We start from the raw sequence: 27,662 nt of genomic DNA, 5'->3' as shown, positions 1-27,662 counted from the left end.
CTAGCCCACAAATAAAGATTCATGCACGCATTTGATCCCCTTTTCTCAAGCGAGATGGAGTTAAACCCTAGGGTACATGGTTGGCTATACCATACTCCGAGCCTTCCCATGCATGAAGGAGCATGTTCCCCTATAGAAAGGCACCCGTAGCTCTTCAATTTCCCATGGGCTTCATGAGGCAAAAATGCAAGCTTGTATTTTGTGCAATTAAGGCCTTACAAAACTACCCTGTAACTACTACATGTCATAGTACCCCACAAGCTTGTTCATATCATAGGGTTCCCCTTGACATTCAAAGCGCAAGTGGCATTGAATTCAAGAAGAAGTGGGTGTGGAGAAATTGGGAGCTTGGAGGCTTCTCTCACTTCCCATAGCACAAAATCATACATATCTACAAGACCAATTACTGGTGTAAGTGGTCCAATATTCTCTTTTTCAAAATTTTAAAGTACTTTTCCATACAAGAATTTTTGCCTTTTCGACTTCAGAGAATGAATAATTTGACATTGCTATCGCTCACAATTTTCAGTCGCATTCCATGCAATTTGAGCACACTTCCCATGAGTTCAATTGCCATCATTGATGTCATATAAGTCACCTTTGAACTTGGTGTGAACTTGTTGGTGCCTATACTTTCAAAAAGTGATCTCCAAAATACACTTAAAAATTTTAACATCTATATCACTCATCACAAGTTTTGTGGCATCCCATGCACAGCTTGAACACACTTTCCATCCTTCATGTTTGAAGGCATAAATTGGGATTTCTTTGGCGACCTTTCCATCAACACATAAATGATATCCCATCCCCTTCTCACATCACTGCTTTCCCATCCCCTCCTTGTATGATAAAGGCCCATGGTAATGTGAGTCTATCGTCCTTCCATATTTGGTACATGCTAAAGAAACCCATCGGCCTTATGTGTGGGATCTTTGTTGAGTTGAAATGGCATGCATTTAGATACCTAGCTACATCTTTCCACAATCTTTTTTAGTGTTTCCTTTTCCTCGCTATACCAAAGGGCTGAAAAGGCCCAAATGCCAGCTATGCCTTTGGAGAACAATGCATCTCTTCCGCTACTTTACGATTGAATGCTAAAGTAGGCAGAGGATACACTCTATCCTTGTAGTAAAGTAGCCCCCTTTCGAGGCTCAACAAGCAAATACTCTTCCTAGATATCCATAATCCAATCCCTATTAATCTCTTGCCACAATGAACACATATTCACATATCCTAGTAGATAACGAATCTACAAACCACATTGTCCTTTCCTTTGTTGTATGCAATCTCAAAACCACAATTCGGCAAAGTAAGTAACCATCTTCTTTGCATTGGAGGCAAATTGGGCTATGAGAGAAAGTACTTGAGTGCCCTATCATCACTCCTTACATAAAACCAACTACAAATAAGCTAATGCTGCCACTTTATTCACATGTATTTCCATAAGTTTTTACTTGAGTGTCTCTCAAATGCTATTACCTCTGTGATCTTATGTAAGATCCCTCCTAACCTGTAATAAAGTTTATGTGCAATAAATCCCAACTAGTAATTTTTTAGGAGAGAAAGTGATAAAAGTATTTTTTGTTTTGCACCAAGACCCTCACAATAAAAAAGAAAAAGCCATGGGGAATTTTGAGGCATATTTTTTTGGAACATTAGGAAATTTTAGTTGGCCCTAATATTGATTTTAGAAATACAAACGTAAGAATTGTACTATGTGCATGTATACCATAATTAGTAAATTATACAGATAAGTTGACTTGGTCAAAGATCTATAAAATAATAAGAAACTCTGATCATCGAGTGGTTTGGTGGTGTCGGGTTCCTTATTCTAATACTTTACTACGTGATTCCTGAGTTCGCATTACTCTAGCCCACAAATTAAGATTCATGCACGCGTTTGACCCCTTTTTCTCACGGGAGATGGAGTTAACCCTTAGGGTACATGGTTGGCTATACCATACCCGAGCCTTTCCATGCATGAAGGAGCATGTTCCCCTATAGAAAGGCACGCGTAGCTCTTCATTTTCCCATGGGCTTCATGAGGCAAAAGTGCAAGCTTTTATTTTGAGCAATTAAGGCCTTACAACAATACCTTGTAACTCCTACATGTCATAGTACCCCACAAGCTTGTCCATATCATCGGGTTTCCCTCTACGTTCAAAGCGCAAGTGGCATTGAATTCAAGAAGAAGTGCGTGTGGAGAAATTGGGAGCTTGGAGGCTTCTCTCACTTGCTACAGCACAAAATCATACCTATCTACAAGCCCAATTACTGGTGTAAGTGGTCCAATATTCTCTTTTTCAAAATTTTAAAGCACCCTTCCATACAAGAACTTTTACATTTTCATCTTCAGAGAATGAATAATTTGACATTGCTATCGCTCACAATTTTCAGCCGCATTTCATGCGACTTGAGCACACTTTCCATGAGGTCAATTGCCATCATTGATGTCATATGAGTCACCTTTGAACTTGGTGTGAACTTGGGGCCCATACTTTCAAAAAGTGATCTCCAAAATACACTTAAAATTTTTAACATCTATATCACTCATCACAAGTTTTGTGGCATCCCATGCAAAGCTTGAACACACTTTCCATCAATTCAAATGCCATTATTGATGTATACTCCATGCCCCACAAGCTTGTCCATATCATCGGGTTTCCCTCTACGTTCAAAGCGCAAGTGGCATTGAATTCAAGAAGAAGTGGGTGTGGAGAAATTGGGAGCTTGGAGGCTTCTCTCACTTCCTAGAGCACAAAATCATACCTATCTACAAGCCCAATTACTGGTGTAAGTGGTCCAATATTCTCTTTTTCAAAATTTTAAAGCACCCTTCCATACAAGGACTTTTACATTTTCATCTTCAGAGAATGAATAATTTGACATTGCTATCGCTCACAATTTTCAGCCGCATTCCATGTGACTTGAGCACACTTTCCATGAGGTCAATTGCCATCATTGATGTCATATGAGTCACCTTTGAACTTGGTGTGAACTTGGGGCCCATACTTTCAAAAAGTGATCTCCAAAATACACTTAAAAATTTTAACATCTATATCACTCATCACAAGTTTTGTGGCATCCCATGCATAGCTTGAACACACTTTCCATCAATTCAAATGCCATTATTGATGTTGTATACTCCATGTTTAAAGGCATAAATTGGGATCTTTGTGAAGTTGAAATGTCATGCATCTAGATACCTAGGTACATCTTTCCACATTCGTTTTTAGTGTTTCCTTTTCCTCGCTATACCAAAGGGCTGAAAACACCCAAATGCCAGCTTTGCCTTTGGAGAACGATGCCTCTGTTCCAATACTTTTAGATTGAATGCTAAAGTAGGCAGAATATAACTCTATCCTTGTAGCAATGTAGCCCGCTTGCTATATTTCTCACCCACATGGGCTGCCCCCTCGAGGATCAACAAGCAAACACTCCTCCTAGATATCCATAATCCAATCCCTATAAATCTCTTGCCACCACAATGAACACATATTCACATATCCTAGTAGATAACGAACCTACAAACCACATTGTCCTTTCCTTTGTTGTATGCAATCGCAAAACCATAATTCGACAAAGTAAGTAACCATCTTCTTTGCTTTGGAAGAAAATTGGGCTATGAGAGAAAGTACTTGAGTCCCCTATCATCACTCCTTACATAAAACCAACTACAAATAAGCTGATGTTGCCCACTTTATTGACATGTATTTCCATGTCTTTTTACCTGAGTGTCTCTCAAATGCTATTGCCTCTGTATTCTTACGTAAGATCCCTCCTAACCTGTATTGAAACAATCCTCACCAAAATTTCTTAAATATAACTAGGCTAAGGCTTATATTATATTATAAGGGCAAGGGTCAAAATAAATTCAGTGGGCTAAGGTCAAAAAGGGGTTGAGAGAAAACTATGGGTTGCTATAATACCATATGGAATTGGGCAATGGTTTGCGAAAAATGGTAAGTAGTATTCCAGCGTGTGGTTTTGGTTAGACGGTAGTTACCAAAGTGGTTTGGTGGTGTTGGGCTCCTTATTCTATTACTTTACTAAAGTGATGCTTGAGTTTGCCTTAGTCTAGCCGACAAATTAAGATTCATGCACGCGTTTGACCCACTTTTTTCTCAAGCGAGATGGAGTTAACCCTTAGGGTACATGGTTGGCTATACCATACTCCAAGCCTTCCCATGCATGAAGGAGCGTGTTCCCCTATAGAAAGGCACCCCTAGCTCTTCATTTTTCCATGGGCTTCATGAGGCAAAAATGCAAGCTTTTATTTTGTGCAAATAAGGCCTTACAACAATACCCTGTAGCTCCTACATGTCATAGTACCCCACAAGCTTGTCTTTAGCATCGGGTTCCCCTCTACATTCAAAGCGTGAGTGCCATTGAATTCAAGAAGAAGTGGGTGCGGAGAAATTGGGAGCTTGGAGGCTTCGCTCACTTCCTACAGCACAAAATCATACCTATCTACAAGCCCAATTACTTAAGTGGTCCAATATTCTCTTTTTCAAAATTTTAAAGTACCCTTCCATACAAGATTTTTTACCTTTTCCACTTCAGAGAATGAATAATTTGACATTGCTATCACTCACAATTTTCAGCCGTATTCCATGCGACTTGAGCACAGTTTCCATGAGTTCAATTGCCATCATTGATGTCATATAAGTCACCTTTAGACTTGGTGTAAACTTGGGGCCCATACTTTCAAAAAGTGATCTCCAAAATACACTTAAAAATTTTAACATCTATATCACTCATCACAAGTTTTGTGGCATCCCATGCACAGCTTAAACACAATTTCCATGCATTCAATTGCAATTATTGATGTTGTATACTTCATGTTTGAAAGCATAAATTGGGATATCTTCGGCAACCTATCCATCAACATATAAATGATATCCCATCCCCTTCTCACATCAATGGTTTCCCATCCCCTCCTTGTATGAGGAAGGCCCATAGTAATGCAAGTCTATCTTCCTTCCAAATTTGGTACGGGCTAAAGAAACCCATCGGGCTTATGTGTGGGATCTTTGTTGAGTTGAAATGGCGTGCATTTAGATACCTAGGTACGTCTTTCCACATTCATTTTTAGAGTCTCCTTTTCCTCGCTATACCAAAGGGCTGAAAACACCCAAATGCCAGCTATGCCTTTGGAGAACAATGCATCTCTTCCAATACTTTTCGATTGAATGCTAAAGTAGGTAGAGGATACACTATCCTTGTAGTAAAGTAACCCCCTTGCTATAATTTCTGAGCCACATGGGCTACCCCCTCGAGGCTCAACGAGCAAATACTCCTCCTAGATATCCATAATCTAATCCGGATTAATGTCTTGCCACAATGAACACATATCCGCATATCCTAGTAGATAACAAATCTACAAACCACATTGTCCTTTCCTTTGTTGTATGCAATCTCAAAACCACAGTGCGGCAAAATAAGTAACCATCTTCTTTGCTTTGGAGGAAAATTGGGCTATAAGAGAAAGTACTTGAGTGCCCTATCACCACTCCTTACATAAAACCAACTACAAAGAAGCTAATGCTACCACTTTATTCACATGTATTTCCATGTCTTTTTACCTGAGTGTCTCTTAAATGCTCTTACCTCTTTGATCTTATGTAAGATCCCTCCTAACCTTTAAAAAAGTTTATGTGCAATAAATTCCAAGTAGTAATTTTTTAGGAGAGAAATTGATCAAAGTATTTTTCATTTTGCACCAAGACCCCCATAGTAAAAAAGAAAAAGCCATGGGGAATTTTGAGGCATATTTTGTTGAAACATTAGGAAATTTTAATTTGGCCCTAATATTGATTTTAGAAATACAAACGTAAGAATTATACTATGTGCATGTATACCATAATTAGTAAATTATGTAGATAAGTTGACTCGGTCAAAAATAAATAAAATAATGAGAAACTCTGATGATCAAGAATCTCTTGGAAAGAGAGATCCTAACGTATATGAATTGAAAAACCTAGTAAACAAGGGAATTTAGGGAAACTAACATTGTCCTTAAAAAATTTGAAAGGTAGGATTTACCCTAGATTCCAGGTCATTGGCTTAGAAGGTATTGGAACAAACCTCACCAAAATTATTTAAATATACCCAGGTAGGCTTATATTATATAATAAGGGGAATTCAGTGGGTTGTGGGCTAAGGTTAAAAAGGGGTTGAGAGAAAACTACGGGTTGCTATAATACCATATGGAATTGGGCAATGGTTTGTGAAAAATGGCAAGTAGTATTGTAGATTGTGGTTTTGGTTAGATGGTAGTTACCAAAGTGGTTTGGTCGTGTCGGGATCCTAGTCTACTAGCCCACAAATAAAGATTCATGCACGCGTTTGATCCCCTTTTCTCAAGCGAGATGGAGTTAAACCCTAGGGTACATGGTTGGCTATACCATACTCCGAGCCTTCCCATGCATGAAGGAGCATGTTCCCCTATAGAAAGGCACCCGTAGCTCTTCAATTTCCCATGGGCTTCATGAGGCAAAAATGCAAGCTTGTATTTTGTGCAATTAAGGCCTTACAAAACTACCCTGTAACTACTACATGTCATAGTACCCCACAAGCTTGTTCATATCATAGGGTTCCCCTTGACATTCAAAGCGCAAGTGGCATTGAATTCAAGAAGAAGTGGGTGTGGAGAAATTGGGATCTTGGAGGCTTCTCTCACTTCCCATAGCACAAAATCATACATATCTACAAGACCAATTACTGGTGTAAGTGGTCCAATATTCTCTTTTTCAAAATTTTAAAGTACTTTTCCATACAAGAATTTTTGCCTTTTCGACTTCAGAGAATGAATAATTTGACATTGCTATCGCTCACAATTTTCAGTCGCATTCCATGCAACTTGAGCACACTTCCCATGAGTTCAATTGCCATCATTGATGTCATATAAGTCACCTTTGAACTTGGTGTGAACTTGTTGGTGCCTATACTTTCAAAAAGTGATCTCCAAAATACACTTAAAAATTTTAACATCTATATCACTCATCACAAGTTTTGTGGCATCCCATGCACAGCTTGAACACACTTTCCATCCTTCATGTTTGAAGGCATAAATTGGGATTTCTTTGGCGACCTTTCCATCAACACATAAATGATATCCCATCCCCTTCTCACATCACTGCTTTCCCATCCCCTCCTTGTATGATAAAGGCCCATGGTAATGTGAGTCTATCGTCCTTCCATATTTGGTACATGCTAAAGAAACCCATCGGCCTTATGTGTGGGATCTTTGTTGAGTTGAAATGGCATGCATTTAGATACCTAGCTACATCTTTCCACAATCTTTTTTAGTGTTTCCTTTTCCTCGCTATACCAAAGGGCTGAAAAGGCCCAAATGCCAGCTATGCCTTTGGAGAACAATGCATCTCTTCCGCTACTTTACGATTGAATGCTAAAGTAGGCAGAGGATACACTCTATCCTTGTAGTAAAGTAGCCCCCTTTCGAGGCTCAACAAGCAAATACTCTTCCTAGATATCCATAATCCAATCCCTATTAATCTCTTGCCACAATGAACACATATTCACATATCCTAGTAGATAACGAATCTACAAACCACATTGTCCTTTCCTTTGTTGTATGCAATCTCAAAACCACAATTCGGCAAAGTAAGTAACCATCTTCTTTGCATTGGAGGCAAATTGGGCTATGAGAGAAAGTACTTGAGTGCCCTATCATCACTCCTTACATAAAACCAACTACAAATAAGCTAATGCTGCCACTTTATTCACATGTATTTCCATAAGTTTTTACTTGAGTGTCTCTCAAATGCTATTACCTCTGTGATCTTATGTAAGATCCCTCCTAACCTGTAATAAAGTTTATGTGCAATAAATCCCAACTAGTAATTTTTTAGGAGAGAAAGTGATAAAAGTATTTTTTGTTTTGCACCAAGACCCTCACAATAAAAAAGAAAAAGCCATGGGAAATTTTGAGGCATATTTTTTTGGAACATTAGGAAATTTTAGTTGGCCCTAATATTGATTTTAGAAATACAAACGTAAGAATTGTACTATGTGCATGTATACCATAATTAGTAAATTATACAAATAAGTTAACTTGGTCAAAGATCTATAAAATAATAAAAAACTCTCATCATCGACGAGTGGTTTGGTGGTGTCGGGTTCCTTATTCTAATACTTTACTACGCGATTCCTGAGTTCGCATTACTCTAGCCCACAAATTAAGATTCATGCACGCGTTTGACCCCTTTTTCTCACGGGAGATGGAGTTAACCCTTAGGGTACATGGTTGGCTATACCATACCCGAGCCTTTCCATGCATGAAGGAGCATGTTCCCCTATAGAAAGGCACGCGTAGCTCTTCATTTTCCCATGGGCTTCATGAGGCAAAAGTGCAAGCTTTTATTTTGAGCAATTAAGGCCTTACAACAATACCTTGTAACTCCTACATGTCATAGTACCCCACAAGCTTGTCCATATCATCGGGTTTCCCTCTACGTTCAAAGCGCAAGTGGCATTGAATTCAAGAAGAAGTGCGTGTGGAGAAATTGGGAGCTTGGAGGCTTCTCTCACTTGCTACAGCACAAAATCATACCTATCTACAAGCCCAATTACTGGTGTAAGTGGTCCAATATTCTCTTTTTCAAAATTTTAAAGCACCCTTCCATACAAGAACTTTTACATTTTCATCTTCAGAGAATGAATAATTTGACATTGCTATCGCTCACAATTTTCAGCCGCATTCCATGCGACTTGAGCACACTTTCCATGAGGTCAATTGCCATCATTGATGTCATATGAGTCACCTTTGAACTTGGTGTGAACTTGGGGCCCATACTTTCAAAAAGTGATCTCCAAAATACACTTAAAATTTTTAACATCTATATCACTCATCACAAGTTTTGTGGCATCCCATGCAAAGCTTGAACACACTTTCCATCAATTCAAATGCCATTATTGATGTATACTCCATGCCCCACAAGCTTGTCCATATCATCGGGTTTCCCTCTACGTTCAAAGCGCAAGTGGCATTGAATTCAAGAAGAAGTGGGTGTGGAGAAATTGGGAGCTTGGAGGCTTCTCTCACTTCCTAGAGCACAAAATCATACCTATCTACAAGCCCAATTACTGGTGTAAGTGGTCCAATATTCTCTTTTTCAAAATTTTAAAGCACCCTTCCATACAAGGACTTTTACATTTTCATCTTCAGAGAATAAATAATTTGACATGGCTATCGCTCACAATTTTCAGCCGCATTCCATGTGACTTGAGCACACTTTCCATGAGGTCAATTGCCATCATTGATGTCATATGAGTCACCTTTGAACTTCGTGTGAACTTGGGGCCCATACTTTCAAAAAGTGATCTCCAAAATACACTTAAAAATTTTAACATCTATATCACTCATCACAAGTTTTGTGGCATCCCATGCACAGCTTAAACACAATTTCCATGCATTCAATTGCAATTATTGATGTTGTATACTTCATGTTTGAAAGCATAAATTGGGATATCTTCGGCAACCTATCCATCAACATATAAATGATATCCCATCCCCTTCTCACATCAATGGTTTCCCATCCCCTCCTTGTATGAGGAAGGCCCATAGTAATGCAAGTCTATCTTCCTTCCAAATTTGGTACGGGCTAAAGAAACCCATCGGGCTTATGTGTGGGATCTTTGTTGAGTTGAAATGGCGTGCATTTAGATACCTAGGTACGTCTTTCCACATTCATTTTTAGAGTTTCCTTTTCCTCGCTATACCAAAGGGCTGAAAACACCCAAATGCCAGCTATGCCTTTGGAGAACAATGCATCTCTTCCAATACTTTTCGATTGAATGCTAAAGTAGGTAGAGGATACACTATCCTTGTAGTAAAGTAACCCCCTTGCTATAATTTCCGAGCCACATGGGCTACCCCCTCGAGGCTCAACAAGCAAATACTCCTCCTAGATATCCATAATCTAATCCGGATTAATGTCTTGCCACAATGAACACATATCCGCATATCCTAGTAGATAACAAATCTACAAACCACATTGTCCTTTCCTTTGTTGTATGCAATCTCAAAACCACAGTGCGGCAAAATAAGTAACCATCTTCTTTGCTTTGGAGGAAAATTGGGCTATAAGAGAAAGTACTTGAGTGCCCTATCACCACTCCTTACATAAAACCAACTACAAAGAAGCTAATGCTGCCACTTTATTCACATGTATTTCCATGTCTTTTTACCTGAGTGTCTCTTAAATGCTCTTACCTCTTTGATCTTATGTAAGATCCCTCCTAACCTTTAAAAAAGTTTATGTGCAATAAATTCCAAGTAGTAATTTTTTAGGAGAGAAATTGATCAAAGTATTTTTCATTTTGCACCAAGACCCCCATAGTAAAAAAGAAAAAGCCATGGGGAATTTTGAGGCATATTTTGTTGAAACATTAGGAAATTTTAATTTGGCCCTAATATTGATTTTAGAAATACAAACGTAAGAATTATACTATGTGCATGTATACCATAATTAGTAAATTATGTAGATAAGTTGACTCGGTCAAAGATAAATAAAATAATGAGAAACTCTGATGATCAAGAATCTCTTGGAAAGAGAGATCCTAACGTATATGAATTGAAAAACCTAGTAAACAAGGGAATTTAGGGAAACTAACATTGTCCTTAAAAAATTTGAAAGGTAGGATTTACCCTAGATTCCAGGTCATTGGCTTAGAAGGTATTGGAACAAACCTCACCAAAATTATTTAAATATACCTAGGTAGGCTTATATTATATAATAAGGGGAATTCAGTGGGTTGTGGGCTAAGGTTAAAAAGGGGTTGAGAGAAAACTATGGGTTGCTATAATACCATATGGAATTGGGCAATGGTTTGTGAAAAATGGTAAGTAGTATTGTAGATTGTGGTTTTGGTTAGATGGTAGTTACCAAAGTGGTTTGGTCGTGTCGGGATCCTAGTCTACTAGCCCACAAATAAAGATTCATGCACGCGTTTGATCCCCTTTTCTCAAGCGAGATGGAGTTAAACCCTAGGGTACATGGTTGGCTATACTTTACTCCGAGCCTTCCCATGCATGAAGGAGCCTGTTCCCCTATAGAAAGGCACCCGTAGCTCTTCAATTTCCCATGGGCTTCATGAGGCAAAAATGCAAGCTTGTATTTTGTGCAATTAAGGCCTTACAAAACTACCCTGTAACTACTACATGTCATAGTACCCCACAAGCTTGTTCATATCATAGGGTTCCCCTTGACATTCAAAGCGCTAGTGGCATTGAATTCAAGAAGAAGTGGGTGTGGAGAAATTGGGAGCTTGGAGGCTTCTCTCACTTCCCATAGCACAAAATCATACATATCTACAAGACCAATTACTGGTGTAAGTGGTCCAATATTCTCTTTTTCAAAATTTTAAAGTACTTTTCCATACAAGAATTTTTGCCTTTTCAACTTCAGAGAATGAATAATTTGACATTGCTATCGCTCACAATTTTCAGCCGCATTCCATGCAACTTGAGCACACTTCCCATGAGTTCAATTGCCATCATTGATGTCATATAAGTCACCTTTGAACTTGGTGTGAACTTGTTGGTGCCTATACTTTCAAAAAGTGATCTCCAAAATACACTTAAAAATTTTAACATCTATATCACTCATCACAAGTTTTGTGGCATCCCATGCACAGCTTGAACACACTTTCCATCCTTCATGTTTGAAGGCATAAATTGGGATTTCTTTGGCGACCTTTCCATCAACACATAAATGATATCCCATCCCCTTCTCACATCACTGCTTTCCCATCCCCTCCTTGTATGATAAAGGCCCATGGTAATGTGAGTCTATCGTCCTTCCATATTTGGTACATGCTAAAGAAACCCATCGGCCTTATGTGTGGGATCTTTGTTGAGTTGAAATGGCATGCATTTAGATACCTAGCTACATCTTTCCACAATCTTTTTTAGTGTTTCCTTTTCCTCGCTATACCAAAGAGCTGAAAAGGCCCAAATGCCAGCTATGCCTTTGGAGAACAATGCATCTCTTCCGCTACTTTACGATTGAATGCTAAAGTAGGCAGAGGATACACTCTATCCTTGTAGTAAAGTAGCCCCCTTCGAGGCTCAACAAGCAAATACTCTTCCTAGATATCCATAATCCAATCCCTATTAATCTCTTGCACAATGAACACATATTCACATATCCTAGTAGATAACGAATCTACAAACCACATTGTCCTTTCCTTTGTTGTATGCAATCTCAAAACCACAATTCGGCAAAGTAAGTAACCATCTTCTTTGCATTGGAGGCAAATTGGGCTATGAGAGAAAGTACTTGAGTGCCCTATCATCACTCCTTACATAAAACCAACTACAAATAAGCTAATGCTACCACTTTATTCACATGTATTTCCCTAAGTTTATACTTGAGTGTCTCTTAAATGCTATTACCTCTGTGATCTTATGTAAGATCCCTCCTAGCCTGTAATAAAGTTTATGTGCAATAAATCCCAACTAGTAATTTCTTAGGAGAGAAAGTGATAAAAGTATTTTTTGTTTTGCACCAAGACCCTCACAATAAAAAAGAAAAAGCCATGGGGAATTTTGAGGCATATTTTTTTGGAACATTAGGAAATTTTAGTTTGGCCCTAATATTGATTTTAGAAATACAAACGTAAGAATTGTACTATGTGCATGTATACCATAATTAGTAAATTATACAGATAAGTTGACTTGGTCAAAGATCTATAAAATAATAAAAAACTCTCATCATCGAGTGGTTTGGTGGTGTCGGGTTCCTTATTCTAATACTTTACTACGCGATTCCTGAGTTCGCATTACTCTAGCCCACAAATTAAGATTCATGCACGCGTTTGACCCCTTTTTCTCACGGGAGATGGAGTTAACCCTTAGGGTACATGGTTGGCTATACCATACCCGAGCCTTTCCATGCATGAAGGAGCATGTTCCCCTATAGAAAGGCACGCGTAGCTCTTCATTTTCCCATGGGCTTCATGAGGCAAAAGTGCAAGCTTTTATTTTGAGCAATTAAGGCCTTACAACAATACCTTGTAACTCCTACATGTCATAGTACCCCACAAGCTTGTCCATATCATCGGGTTTACCTCTACGTTCAAAGCGCAAGTGGCATTGAATTCAAGAAGAAGTGCGTGTGGAGAAATTGGGAGCTTGGAGGCTTCTCTCACTTGCTACAGCACAAAATCATACCTATCTACAAGCCCAATTACTGGTGTAAGTGGTCCAATATTCTCTTTTTCAAAATTTTAAAGCACCCTTCCATACAAGAACTTTTACATTTTCATCTTCAGAGAATGAATAATTTGACATTGCTATCGCTCACAATTTTCAGCCGCATTCCATGCGACTTGAGCACACTTTCCATGAGGTCAATTGCCATCATTGATGTCATATGAGTCACCTTTGAACTTGGTGTGAACTTGGGGCCCATACTTTCAAAAAGTGATCTCCAAAATACACTTAAAATTTTTAACATCTATATCACTCATCACAAGTTTTGTGGCATCCCATGCAAAGCTTGAACACACTTTCCATCAATTCAAATGCCATTATTGATGTATACTCCATGCCCCACAAGCTTGTCCATATCATCGGGTTTCCCTCTACGTTCAAAGCGCAAGTGGCATTGAATTCAAGAAGAAGTGGGTGTGGAGAAATTGGGAGCTTGGAGGCTTCTCTCACTTCCTAGAGCACAAAATCATACCTATCTACAAGCCCAATTACTGGTGTAAGTGGTCCAATATTCTCTTTTTCAAAATTTTAAAGCACCCTTCCATACAAGGACTTTTACATTTTCATCTTCAGAGAATGAATAATTTGACATTGCTATCGCTCACAATTTTCAGCCGCATTCCATGTGACTTGAGCACACTTTCCATGAGGTCAATTGCCATCATTGATGTCATATGAGTCACCTTTGAACTTGGTGTGAACTTGGGGCCCATACTTTCAAAAAGTGATCTCCAAAATACACTTAAAAATTTTAACATCTATATCACTCATCACAAGTTTTGTGGCATCCCATGCATAGCTTGAACACACTTTCCATCAATTCAAATGCCATTATTGATGTTGTATACTCCATGTTTAAAGGCATAAATTGGGATCTTTGTGAAGTTGAAATGTCATGCATCTAGATACCTAGGTACATCTTTCCACATTCGTTTTTAGTGTTTCCTTTTCCTCGCTATACCAAAGGGCTGAAAACACCCAAATGCCAGCTTTGCCTTTGGAGAACGATGCCTCTGTTCCAATACTTTTAGATTGAATGCTAAAGTAGGCAGAATATAACTCTATCCTTGTAGCAATGTAGCCCCCTTGCTATATTTCTCACCCACATGGGCTGCCCCCTCGAGGATGAACAAGCAAACACTCCTCCTAGATATCCATAATCCAATCCCTATAAATCTCTTGCCACCACAATGAACACATATTCACATATCCTAGTAGATAACGAACCTACAAACCACATTGTCCTTTCCTTTGTTGTATGCAATCTCAAAACCATAATTCGACAAAGTAAGTAACCATCTTCTTTGCTTTGGAAGAAAATTGGGCTATGAGAGAAAGTACTTGAGTCCCCTATCATCACTCCTTACATAAAACCAACTACAAATAAGCTGATGTTGCCCACTTTATTGACATGTATTTCCATGTCTTTTTACCTGAGTGTCTCTCAAATGCTATTGCCTCTGTATTCTTACGTAAGATCCCTCCTAACCTGTATTGAAACAATCCTCACCAAAATTTCTTAAATATAACTAGGCTAAGGCTTATATTATATTATAAGGGCAAGGGTCAAAATAAATTCAGTGGGCTAAGGTCAAAAAGGGGTTGAGAGAAAACTATGGGTTGCTATAATACCATATGGATTTGGGCAATGGTTTGCGAAAAATGGTAAGTAGTATTCCAGCGTGTGGTTTTGGTTAGACGGTAGTTACCAAAGTGGTTTGGTGGTGTTGGGCTCCTTATTCTATTACTTTACTAAAGTGATGCTTGAGTTTGCCTTAGTCTAGCCGACAAATTAAGATTCATGCACGCGTTTGACCCACTTTTTTCTCAAGCGAGATGGAGTTAGCCCTTAGGGTACATGGTTGGCTATACCATACTCCAAGCCTTCCCATGCATGAAGGAGCGTGTTCCCCTATAGAAAGGCACCCCTAGCTCTTCATTTTTCCATGGGCTTCATGAGGCAAAAGTGCAAGCTTTTATTTTGTGCAAATAAGGCCTTACAACAATACCCTGTAGCTCCTACATGTCATAGTACCCCACAAGCTTGTGTTTAGCATCGGGTTCCCCTCTACATTCAAAGCGTGAGTGCCATTGAATTCAAGAAGAAGTGGGTGCGGAGAAATTGGGAGCTTGGAGGCTTCGCTCACTTCCTACAGCACAAAATCATACCTATCTACAAGCCCAATTACTTGTGTAAGTGGTCCAATATTCTCTTTTTCAAAATTTTAAAGTACCCTTCCATACAAGATTTTTTACCTTTTCCACTTCAGAGAATGAATAATTTGACATTGCTATCACTCACAATTTTCAGCCGTATTCCATGCGACTTGAGCACAGTTTCCATGAGTTCAATTGCCATCATTGATGTCATATAAGTCACCTTTAGACTTGGTGTAAACTTGGGGCCCATACTTTCAAAAAGTGATCTCCAAAATACACTTAAAAATTTTAACATCTATATCACTCATCACAAGTTTTGTGGCATCCCATGCACAGCTTAAACACAATTTCCATGCATTCAATTGCAATTATTGATGTTGTATACTTCATGTTTGAAAGCATAAATTGGGATATCTTCGGCAACCTATCCATCAACATATAAATGATATCCCATCCCCTTCTCACATCAATGGTTTCCCATCCCCTCCTTGTATGAGGAAGGCCCATAGTAATGCAAGTCTATCTTCCTTCCAAATTTGGTACGGGCTAAAGAAACCCATCGGGCTTATGTGTGGGATCTTTGTTGAGTTGAAATGGCGTGCATTTAGATACCTAGGTACGTCTTTCCACATTCATTTTTAGAGTTTCCTTTTCCTCGCTATACCAAAGGGTTGAAAACACCCAAATGCCAGCTATGCCTTTGGAGAACAATGCATCTCTTCCAATACTTTTCGATTGAATGCTAAAGTAGGTAGAGGATACACTATCCTTGTAGTAAAGTAACCCCCTTGCTATAATTTCTGAGCCACATGGGCTACCCCCTCGAGGCTCAACAAGCAAATACTCCTCCTAGATATCCATAATCTAATCCGGATTAATGTCTTGCCACAATGAACACATATCCGCATATCCTAGTAGATAACAAATCTACAAACCACATTGTCCTTTCCTTTGTTGTATGCAATCTCAAAACCACAGTGCGGCAAAATAAGTAACCATCTTCTTTGCTTTGGAGGAAAATTGGGCTATAAGAGAAAGTACTTGAGTGCCCTATCACCACTCCTTACATAAAACCAACTACAAAGAAGCTAATGCTGCCACTTTATTCACATGTATTTCCATGTCTTTTTACCTGAGTGTCTCTTAAATGCTCTTACCTCTTTGATCTTATGTAAGATCCCTCCTAACCTTTAAAAAAGTTTATGTGCAATAAATTCCAAGTAGTAATTTTTTAGGAGAGAAATTGATCAAAGTATTTTTCATTTTGCACCAAGACCCCCATAGTAAAAAAGAAAAAGCCATGGGGAATTTTGAGGCATATTTTGTTGAAACATTAGGAAATTTTAATTTGGCCCTAATATTGATTTTAGAAATACAAACGTAAGAATTATACTATGTGCATGTATACCATAATTAGTAAATTATGTAGATAAGTTGACTCGGTCAAAGATAAATAAAATAATGAGAAACTCTGATGATCAAGAATCTCTTGGAAAGAGAGATCCTAACGTATATGAATTGAAAAACCTAGTAAACAAGGGAATTTAGGGAAACTAACATTGTCCTTAAAAAATTTGAAAGGTAGGATTTACCCTAGATTCCAGGTCATTGGCTTAGAAGGTATTGGAACAAACCTCACCAAAATTATTTAAATATACCTAGGTAGGCTTATATTATATAATAAGGGGAATTCAGTGGGTTGTGGGCTAAGGTTAAAAAGGGGTTGAGAGAAAACTATGGGTTGCTATAATACCATATGGAATTGGGCAATGGTTTGTGAAAAATGGTAAGTAGTATTGTAGATTGTGGTTTTGGTTAGATGGTAGTTACCAAAGTGGTTTGGTCGTGTCGGGATCCTAGCTACTAGCCCACAAATAAAGATTCATGCACGCGTTTGATCCCCTTTTCTCAAGCGAGATGGAGTTAAACCCTAGGGTACATGGTTGGCTATACCATACTCCGATCCTTCCCATGCATGAAGGAGCCTGTTCCCCTATAGAAAGGCACCCGTAGCTCTTCAATTTCCCATGGGCTTCATGAGGCAAAAATGCAAGCTTGTATTTTGTGCAATTAAGGCCTTACAAAACTACCCTGTAACTACTACATGTCATAGTACCCCACAAGCTTGTTCATATCATAGGGTTCCCCTTGACATTCAAAGCACAAGTGGCATTGAATTCAAGAAGAAGTGGGTGTGGAGAAATTGGGAGCTTGGAGGCTTCTCTCACTTCCCATAGCACAAAATCATACATATCTACAAGACCAATTACTGGTGTAAGTGGTCCAATATTCTCTTTTTCAAAATTTTAAAGTACTTTTCCATACAAGAATTTTTGCCTTTTCAACTTCAGAGAATGAATAATTTGACATTGCTATCGCTCACAATTTTCAGCCGCATTCCATGCAACTTGAGCACACTTCCTATGAGTTCAATTGCCATCATTGATGTCATATAAGTCACCTTTGAACTTGGTGTGAACTTGTTGGTGCCTATACTTTCAAAAAGTGATCTCCAAAATACACTTAAAAATTTTAACATCTATATCACTCATCACAAGTTTTGTGGCATCCCATGCACAGCTTGAACACACTTTCCATCCTTCATGTTTGAAGGCATAAATTGGGATTTCTTTGGCGACCTTTCCATCAACACATAAATGATATCCCATCCCCTTCTCACATCACTGCTTTCCCATCCCCTCCTTGTATGATAAAGGCCCATGGTAATGTGAGTCTATCGTCCTTCCATATTTGGTACATGCTAAAGAAACCCATCGGCCTTATGTGTGGGATCTTTGTTGAGTTGAAATGGCATGCATTTAGATACCTAGCTACATCTTTCCACAATCTTTTTTAGTGTTTCCTTTTCCTCGCTATACCAAAGAGCTGAAAAGGCCCAAATGCCAGCTATGCCTTTGGAGAACAATGCATCTCTTCCGCTACTTTACGATTGAATGCTAAAGTAGGCAGAGGATACACTCTATCCTTGTAGTAAAGTAGCCCCCTTCGAGGCTCAACAAGCAAATACTCTTCCTAGATATCCATAATCCAATCCCTATTAATCTCTTGCACAATGAACACATATTCACATATCCTAGTAGATAACGAATCTACAAACCACATTGTCCTTTCCTTTGTTGTATGCAATCTCAAAACCACAATTCGGCAAAGTAAGTAACCATCTTCTTTGCATTGGAGGCAAATTGGGCTATGAGAGAAAGTACTTGAGTGCCCTATCATCACTCCTTACATAAAACCAACTACAAATAAGCTAATGCTACCACTTTATTCACATGTATTTCCCTAAGTTTATACTTGAGTGTCTCTTAAATGCTATTACCTCTGTGATCTTATGTAAGATCCCTCCTAACCTGTAATAAAGTTTATGTGCAATAAATCCCAACTAGTAATTTTTTAGGAGAGAAAGTGATAAAAGTATTTTTTGTTTTGCACCAAGACCCTCACAATAAAAAAGAAAAAGCCATGGGGAATTTTGAGGCATATTTTTTTGGAACATTAGGAAATTTTAGTTTGGCCCTAATATTGATTTTAGAAATACAAACGTAAGAATTGTACTATGTGCATGTATACCATAATTAGTAAATTATACAGATAAGTTGACTTGGTCAAAGATCTATAAAATAATAAGAAACTCTGATCATCGAGTGGTTTGGTGGTGCGGGTTCCTTATTCTAATACTTTACTACGTGATTCCTGAGTTCGCATTACTCTAGCCCACAAATTAAGATTCATGCACGCGTTTGACCCCTTTTTCTCACGGGAGATGGAGTTAACCCTTAGGGTACATGGTTGGCTATACCATACCCGAGCCTTTCCATGCATGAAGGAGCATGTTCCCCTATAGAAAGGCACGCGTAGCTCTTCATTTTCCCATGGGCTTCATGAGGCAAAAGTGCAAGCTTTTATTTTGAGCAATTAAGGCCTTACAACAATACCTTGTAACTCCTACATGTCATAGTACCCCACAAGCTTGTCCATATCATCGGGTTTCCCTCTACGTTCAAAGCGCAAGTGGCATTGAATTCAAGAAGAAGTGCGTGTGGAGAAATTGGGAGCTTGGAGGCTTCTCTCACTTGCTTACAGCACAAAATCATACCTATCTACAAGCCCAATTACTGGTGTAAGTGGTCCAATATTCTCTTTTTCAAAATTTTAAAGCACCCTTCCATACAAGAACTTTTACATTTTCATCTTCAGAGAATGAATAATTTGACATTGCTATCGCTCACAATTTTCAGCCGCATTCCATGCGACTTGAGCACACTTTCCATGAGGTCAATTGCCATCATTGATGTCATATGAGTCACCTTTGAACTTGGTGTGAACTTGGGGCCCATACTTTCAAAAAGTGATCTCCAAAATACACTTAAAATTTTTAACATCTATATCACTCATCACAAGTTTTGTGGCATCCCATGCAAAGCTTGAACACACTTTCCATCAATTCAAATGCCATTATTGATGTATACTCCATGCCCCACAAGCTTGTCCATATCATCGGGTTTCCCTCTACGTTCAAAGCGCAAGTGGCATTGAATTCAAGAAGAAGTGGGTGTGGAGAAATTGGGAGCTTGGAGGCTTCTCTCACTTCCTAGAGCACAAAATCATACCTATCTACAAGCCCAATTACTGGTGTAAGTGGTCCAATATTCTCTTTTTCAAAATTTTAAAGCACCCTTCCATACAAGGACTTTTACATTTTCATCTTCAGAGAATGAATAATTTGACATTGCTATCGCTCACAATTTTCAGCCGCATTCCATGTGACTTGAGCACACTTTCCATGAGGTCAATTGCCATCATTGATGTCATATGAGTCACCTTTGAACTTGGTGTGAACTTGGGGCCCATACTTTCAAAAAGTGATCTCCAAAATACACTTAAAAATTTTAACATCTATATCACTCATCACAAGTTTTGTGGCATCCCATGCATAGCTTGAACACACTTTCCATCAATTCAAATGCCATTATTGATGTTGTATACTCCATGTTTAAAGGCATAAATTGGGATCTTTGTGAAGTTGAAATGTCATGCATCTAGATACCTAGGTACATCTTTCCACATTCGTTTTTAGTGTTTCCTTTTCCTCGCTATACCAAAGAGCTGAAAACACCCAAATGCCAGCTTTGCCTTTGGAGAACGATGCCTCTGTTCCAATACTTTTAGATTGAATGCTAAAGTAGGCAGAATATAACTCTATCCTTGTAGCAATGTAGCCCCCTTGCTATATTTCTCACCCACATGGGCTGCCCCCTCGAGGATGAACAAGCAAACACTCCTCCTAGATATCCATAATCCAATCCCTATAAATCTCTTGCCACCACAATGAACACATATTCACATATCCTAGTAGATAACGAACCTACAAACCACATTGTCCTTTCCTTTGTTGTATGCAATCTCAAAACCATAATTCGACAAAGTAAGTAACCATCTTCTTTGCTTTGGAAGAAAATTGGGCTATGAGAGAAAGTACTTGAGTCCCCTATCATCACTCCTTACATAAAACCAACTACAAATAAGCTGATGTTGCCCACTTTATTGACATGTATTTCCATGTCTTTTTACCTGAGTGTCTCTCAAATGCTATTGCCTCTGTATTCTTACGTAAGATCCCTCCTAACCTGTATTGAAACAATCCTCACCAAAATTTCTTAAATATAACTAGGCTAAGGCTTATATTATATTATAAGGGCAAGGGTCAAAATAAATTCAGTGGGCTAAGGTCAAAAAGGGGTTGAGAGAAAACTATGGGTTGCTATAATACCATATGGATTTGGGCAATGGTTTGCGAAAAATGGTAAGTAGTATTCCAGCGTGTGGTTTTGGTTAGACGGTAGTTACCAAAGTGGTTTGGTGGTGTTGGGCTCCTTATTCTATTACTTTACTAAAGTGATGCTTGAGTTTGCCTTAGTCTAGCCGACAAATTAAGATTCATGCACGCGTTTGACCCACTTTTTTCTCAAGCGAGATGGAGTTAGCCCTTAGGGTACATGGTTGGCTATACCATACTCCAAGCCTTCCCATGCATGAAGGAGCGTGTTCCCCTATAGAAAGGCACCCCTAGCTCTTCATTTTTCCATGTGCTTCATGAGGCAAAAGTGCAAGCTTTTATTTTGTGCAAATAAGGCCTTACAACAATACCCTGTAGCTCCTACATGTCATAGTACCCCACAAGCTTGTCTTTAGCATCGGGTTCCCCTCTACATTCAAAGCGTGAGTGCCATTGAATTCAAGAAGAAGTGGGTGCGGAGAAATTGGGAGCTTGGAGGCTTCGCTCACTTCCTACAGCACAAAATCATACCTATCTACAAGCCCAATTACTTGTGTAAGTGGTCCAATATTCTCTTTTTCAAAATTTTAAAGTACCCTTCCATACAAGATTTTTTACCTTTTCCACTTCAGAGAATGAATAATTTGACATTGCTATCACTCACAATTTTCAGCCGTATTCCATGCGACTTGAGCACAGTTTCCATGAGTTCAATTGCCATCATTGATGTCATATAAGTCACCTTTAGACTTGGTGTAAACTTGGGGCCCATACTTTCAAAAAGTGATCTCCAAAATACACTTAAAAATTTTAACATCTATATCACTCATCACAAGTTTTGTGGCATCCCATGCACAGCTTAAACACAATTTCCATGCATTCAATTGCAATTATTGATGTTGTATACTTCATGTTTGAAAGCATAAATTGGGATATCTTCGGCAACCTATCCATCAACATATAAATGATATCCCATCCCCTTCTCACATCAATGGTTTCCCATCCCCTCCTTGTACGAGGAAGGCCCATAGTAATGCAAGTCTATCTTCCTTCCAAATTTGGTACGGGCTAAAGAAACCCATCGGGCTTATGTGTGGGATCTTTGTTGAGTTGAAATGGCGTGCATTTAGATACCTAGGTACGTCTTTCCACATTCATTTTTAGAGTTTCCTTTTCCTCGCTATACCAAAGGGCTGAAAACACCCAAATGCCAGCTATGCCTTTGGAGAACAATGCATCTCTTCCAATACTTTTCGATTGAATGCTAAAGTAGGTAGAGGATACACTATCCTTGTAGTAAAGTAACCCCCTTGCTATAATTTCTGAGCCACATGGGCTACCCCCTCGAGGCTCAACAAGCAAATACTCCTCCTAGATATCCATAATCTAATCCGGATTAATGTCTTGCCACAATGAACACATATCCGCATATCCTAGTAGATAACAAATCTACAAACCACATTGTCCTTTCCTTTGTTGTATGCAATCTCAAAACCACAATGCGGCAAAATAAGTAACCATCTTCTTTGCTTTGGAGGAAAATTGGGCTATAAGAGAAAGTACTTGAGTGCCCTATCACCACTCCTTACATAAAACCAACTACAAAGAAGCTAATGCTGCCACTTTATTCACATGTATTTCCATGTCTTTTTACCTGAGTGTCTCTTAAATGCTCTTACCTCTTTGATCTTATGTAAGATCCCTCCTAACCTTTAAAAAAGTTTATGTGCAATAAATTCCAAGTAGTAATTTTTTAGGAGAGAAATTGATCAAAGTATTTTTCATTTTGCACCAAGACCCCCATAGTAAAAAAGAAAAAGCCATGGGGAATTTTGAGGCATATTTTGTTGAAACATTAGGAAATTTTAATTTGGCCCTAATATTGATTTTAGAAATACAAACGTAAGAATTATACTATGTGCATGTATACCATAATTAGTAAATTATGTAGATAAGTTGACTCGGTCAAAGATAAATAAAATAATGAGAAACTCTGATGATCAAGAATCTCTTGGAAAGAGAGATCCTAACGTATATGAGTTGAAAAACCTAGTAAACAAGGGAATTTAGGGAAACTAACATTGTCCTTAAAAAATTTGAAAGGTAGGATTTACCCTAGATTCCAGGTCATTGGCTTAGAAGGTATTGGAACAAACCTCACCAAAATTATTTAAATATACCTAGGTAGGCTTATATTATATAATAAGGGGAAGGGTCAAAATAAATTCAGTGGGTTGTGGACTAAGGTTAAAAAGGGGTTGAGAGAAAACTATGGGTTGCTATAATACCATATGGAATTGGGCAATGGTTTGTGAAAAATGGTAAGTAGTATTGTAGATTGTGGTTTTGGTTAGATGGTAGTTACCAAAGTGGTTTGGTCGTGTCGGGATCCTAGTCTACTAGCCCACAAATAAAGATTCATGCACGCGTTTGATCCCCTTTTCTCAAGCGAGATGGAGTTAAACCCTAGGGTACATGGTTGGCTATACCATACTCCGAGCCTTCCCATGCATGAAGGAGCCTGTTCCCCTATAGAAAGGCACCCGTAGCTCTTCAATTTCCCATGGGCTTCATGAGGCAAAAATGCAAGCTTGTATTTTGTGCAATTAAGGCCTTACAAAACTACCCTGTAACTACTACATGTCATAGTACCCCACAAGCTTGTTCATATCATAGGGTTCCCCTTGACATTCAAAGCGCAAGTGGCATTGAATTCAAGAAGAAGTGGGTGTGGAGAAATTGGGAGCTTGGAGGCTTCTCTCACTTCCCATAGCACAAAATCATACATATCTACAAGACCAATTACTGGTGTAAGTGGTCCAATATTCTCTTTTTCAAAATTTTAAAGTACTTTTCCATACAAGAATTTTTGCCTTTTCGACTTCAGAGAATGAATAATTTGACATTGCTATCGCTCACAATTTTCAGTCGCATTCCATGCAACTTGAGCACACTTCCCATGAGTTCAATTGCCATCATTGATGTCATATAAGTCACCTTTGAACTTGGTGTGAACTTGTTGGTGCCTATACTTTCAAAAAGTGATCTCCAAAATACACTTAAAAATTTTAACATCTATATCACTCATCACAAGTTTTGTGGCATCCCATGCACAGCTTGAACACACTTTCCATCCTTCATGTTTGAAGGCATAAATTGGGATTTCTTTGGCGACCTTTCCATCAACACATAAATGATATCCCATCCCCTTCTCACATCACTGCTTTCCCATCCCCTCCTTGTATGATAAAGGCCCATGGTAATGTGAGTCTATCGTCCTTCCATATTTGGTACATGCTAAAGAAACCCATCGGCCTTATGTGTGGGATCTTTGTTGAGTTGAAATGGCATGCATTTAGATACCTAGCTACATCTTTCCACAATCTTTTTTAGTGTTTCCTTTTCCTCGCTATACCAAAGGGCTGAAAAGGCCCAAATGCCAGCTATGCCTTTGGAGAACAATGCATCTCTTCCGCTACTTTACGATTGAATGCTAAAGTAGGCAGATGATACACTCTATCCTTGTAGTAAAGTAGCCCCCTTCGAGGCTCAACAAGCAAATACTCTTCCTAGATATCCATAATCCAATCCCTATTAATCTCTTGCACAATGAACACATATTCACATATCCTAGTAGATAACGAATCTACAAACCACATTGTCCTTTCCTTTGTTGTATGCAATCTCAAAACCACAATTCGGCAAAGTAAGTAACCATCTTCTTTGCGTTGGAGGCAAATTGGGCTATGAGAGACAGTACTTGAGTGCCCTATCATCACTCCTTACATAAAACCAACTACAAATAAGCTAATGCTGCCACTTTATTCACATGTATTTCCATAAGTTTTTACTTGAGTGTCTCTCAAATGCTATTACCTCTGTGATCTTATGTAAGATCCCTCCTAACCTGTAATAAAGTTTATGTGCAATACTAGCAATTTTTTAGGAGAGAAAGTGATAAAAGTATTTTTTGTTTTGCACCAAGACCCTCACAATAAAAAAGAAAAAGCCATGGGGAATTTTGAGGCATATTTTTGTGGAATATTAGGAAATTTTAGTTTGGCCCTAATATTGATTTTAGAAATACAAACGTAAGAATTGTACTATGTGCATGTATACCATAATTAGTAAATTATACAGATAAGTTGACTTGGTCAAAGATCTATAAAATAATAAGAAACTCTGATCATCGAGTGGTTTGGTGGTGTCGGGTTCCTTATTCTAATACTTTACTACGTGATTCCTGAGTTCGCATTACTCTAGCCCACAAATTAAGATTCATGCACGCGTTTGACCCCTTTTTCTCACGGGAGATGGAGTTAACCCTTAGGGTACATGGTTGGCTATACCATACCCGAGCCTTTCCATGCATGAAGGAGCATGTTCCCCTATAGAAAGGCACGCGTAGCTCTTCATTTTCCCATGGGCTTCATGAGGCAAAAGTGCAAGCTTTTATTTTGAGCAATTAAGGCCTTACAACAATACCTTGTAACTCCTACATGTCATAGTACCCCACAAGCTTGTCCATATCATCGGGTTTCCCTCTACGTTCAAAGCGCAAGTGGCATTGAATTCAAGAAGAAGTGCGTGTGGAGAAATTGGGAGCTTGGAGGCTTCTCTCACTTGCTACAGCACAAAATCATACCTATCTACAAGCCCAATTACTGGTGTAAGTGGTCCAATATTCTCTTTTTCAAAATTTTAAAGCACCCTTCCATACAAGAACTTTTACATTTTCATCTTCAGAGAATGAATAATTTGACATTGCTATCGCTCACAATTTTCAGCCGCATTCCATGCGACTTGAGCACACTTTCCATGAGGTCAATTGCCGTCATTGATGTCATATGAGTCACCTTTGAACTTGATGTGAACTTGGGGCCCATACTTTCAAAAAGTGATCTCCAAAATACACTTAAAATTTTTAACATCTATATCACTCATCACAAGTTTTGTGGCATCCCATGCAAAGCTTGAACACACTTTCCATCAATTCAAATGCCATTATTGATGTATACTCCATGCCCCACAAGCTTGTCCATATCATCGGGTTTCCCTCTACGTTCAAAGCGCAAGTGGCATTGAATTCAAGAAGAAGTGGGTGTGGAAAAATTGGGAGCTTGGAGGCTTCTCTCACTTCCTAGAGCACAAAATCATACCTATCTACAAGCCCAATTACTAGTGTAAGTGGTCCAATATTCTCTTTTTCAAAATTTTAAAGCACCCTTCCATACAAGGACTTTTACATTTTCATCTTCAGAGAATGAATAATTTGACATTGCTATCGCTCATAATTTTCAGCCACATTCCATGTGACTTGAGCACACTTTCCATGAGGTCAATTGCCATCATTGATGTCATATGAGTCACCTTTGAACTTCGTGTGAACTTGGGGCCCATACTTTCAAAAAGTGATCTCCAAAATACACTTAAAAATTTTAACATCTATATCACTCATCACAAGTTTTGTGGCATCCCATGCATAGCTTGAACACACTTTCCATCAATTCAAATGCCATTATTGATGTTGTATACTCCATGTTTAAAGGCATAAATTGGGATCTTTGTGAAGTTGAAATGTCATGCATCTAGATACCTAGGTACATCTTTCCACATTCGTTTTTAGTGTTTCCTTTTCCTCGCTATACCAAAGGGCTGAAAACACCCAAATGCCAGCTTTGCCTTTGGAGAACGATGCCTCTGTTCCAATACTTTTAGATTGAATGCTAAAGTAGGCAGAATATAACTCTATCCTTGTAGCAATGTAGCCCCCTTGCTATATTTCTCACCCACATGGGCTGCCCCCTCGAGGATCAACAAGCAAACACTCCTCCTAGATATCCATAATCCAATTCCTATAAATCTCTTGCCAACACAATGAACATATATTCACATATCCTAGTAGATAACGAACCTACAAACCACATTGTCCTTTCCTTTGTTGTATGCAATCTCAAAACCATAATTCGACAAAGTAAGTAACCATCTTCTTTGCTTTGGAAGAAAATTGGGCTATGAGAGAAAGTACTTGAGTCCCCTATCATCACTCCTTACATAAAACCAACTACAAATAAGCTGATGTTGCCCACTTTATTGACATGTATTTCCATGTCTTTTTACCTGAGTGTCTCTCAAATGCTATTGCCTCTATATTCTTACGTAAGATCCCTCCTAACCTGTATTGAAACAATCCTCACCAAAATTTCTTAAATATAACTAGGCTAAGGCTTATATTATATTATAAGGGCAAGGGTCAAAATAAATTCAGTGGGCTAAGGTCAAAAAGGGGTTGAGAGAAAACTATGGGTTGCTATAATACCATATGGAATTGGGCAATGGTTTGCGAAAAATGGTAAGTAGTATTCCAGAGTGTGGTTTTGGTTAGACGGTAGTTACCAAAGTGGTTTGGTGGTGTTGGGCTCCTTATTCTATTACTTTACTAAAGTGATGCTTGAGTTTGCCTTA

This window comes from Cibotium barometz, chromosome 21 (assembly GCF_041138505.1).
Source record: "Cibotium barometz isolate CiBa-2024 chromosome 21, ASM4113850v1, whole genome shotgun sequence".
In the NCBI taxonomy this organism is placed as follows: domain Eukaryota; kingdom Viridiplantae; phylum Streptophyta; class Polypodiopsida; order Cyatheales; family Cibotiaceae; genus Cibotium; species Cibotium barometz.
Note: the sequence above shows the minus strand (reverse complement) of the source record.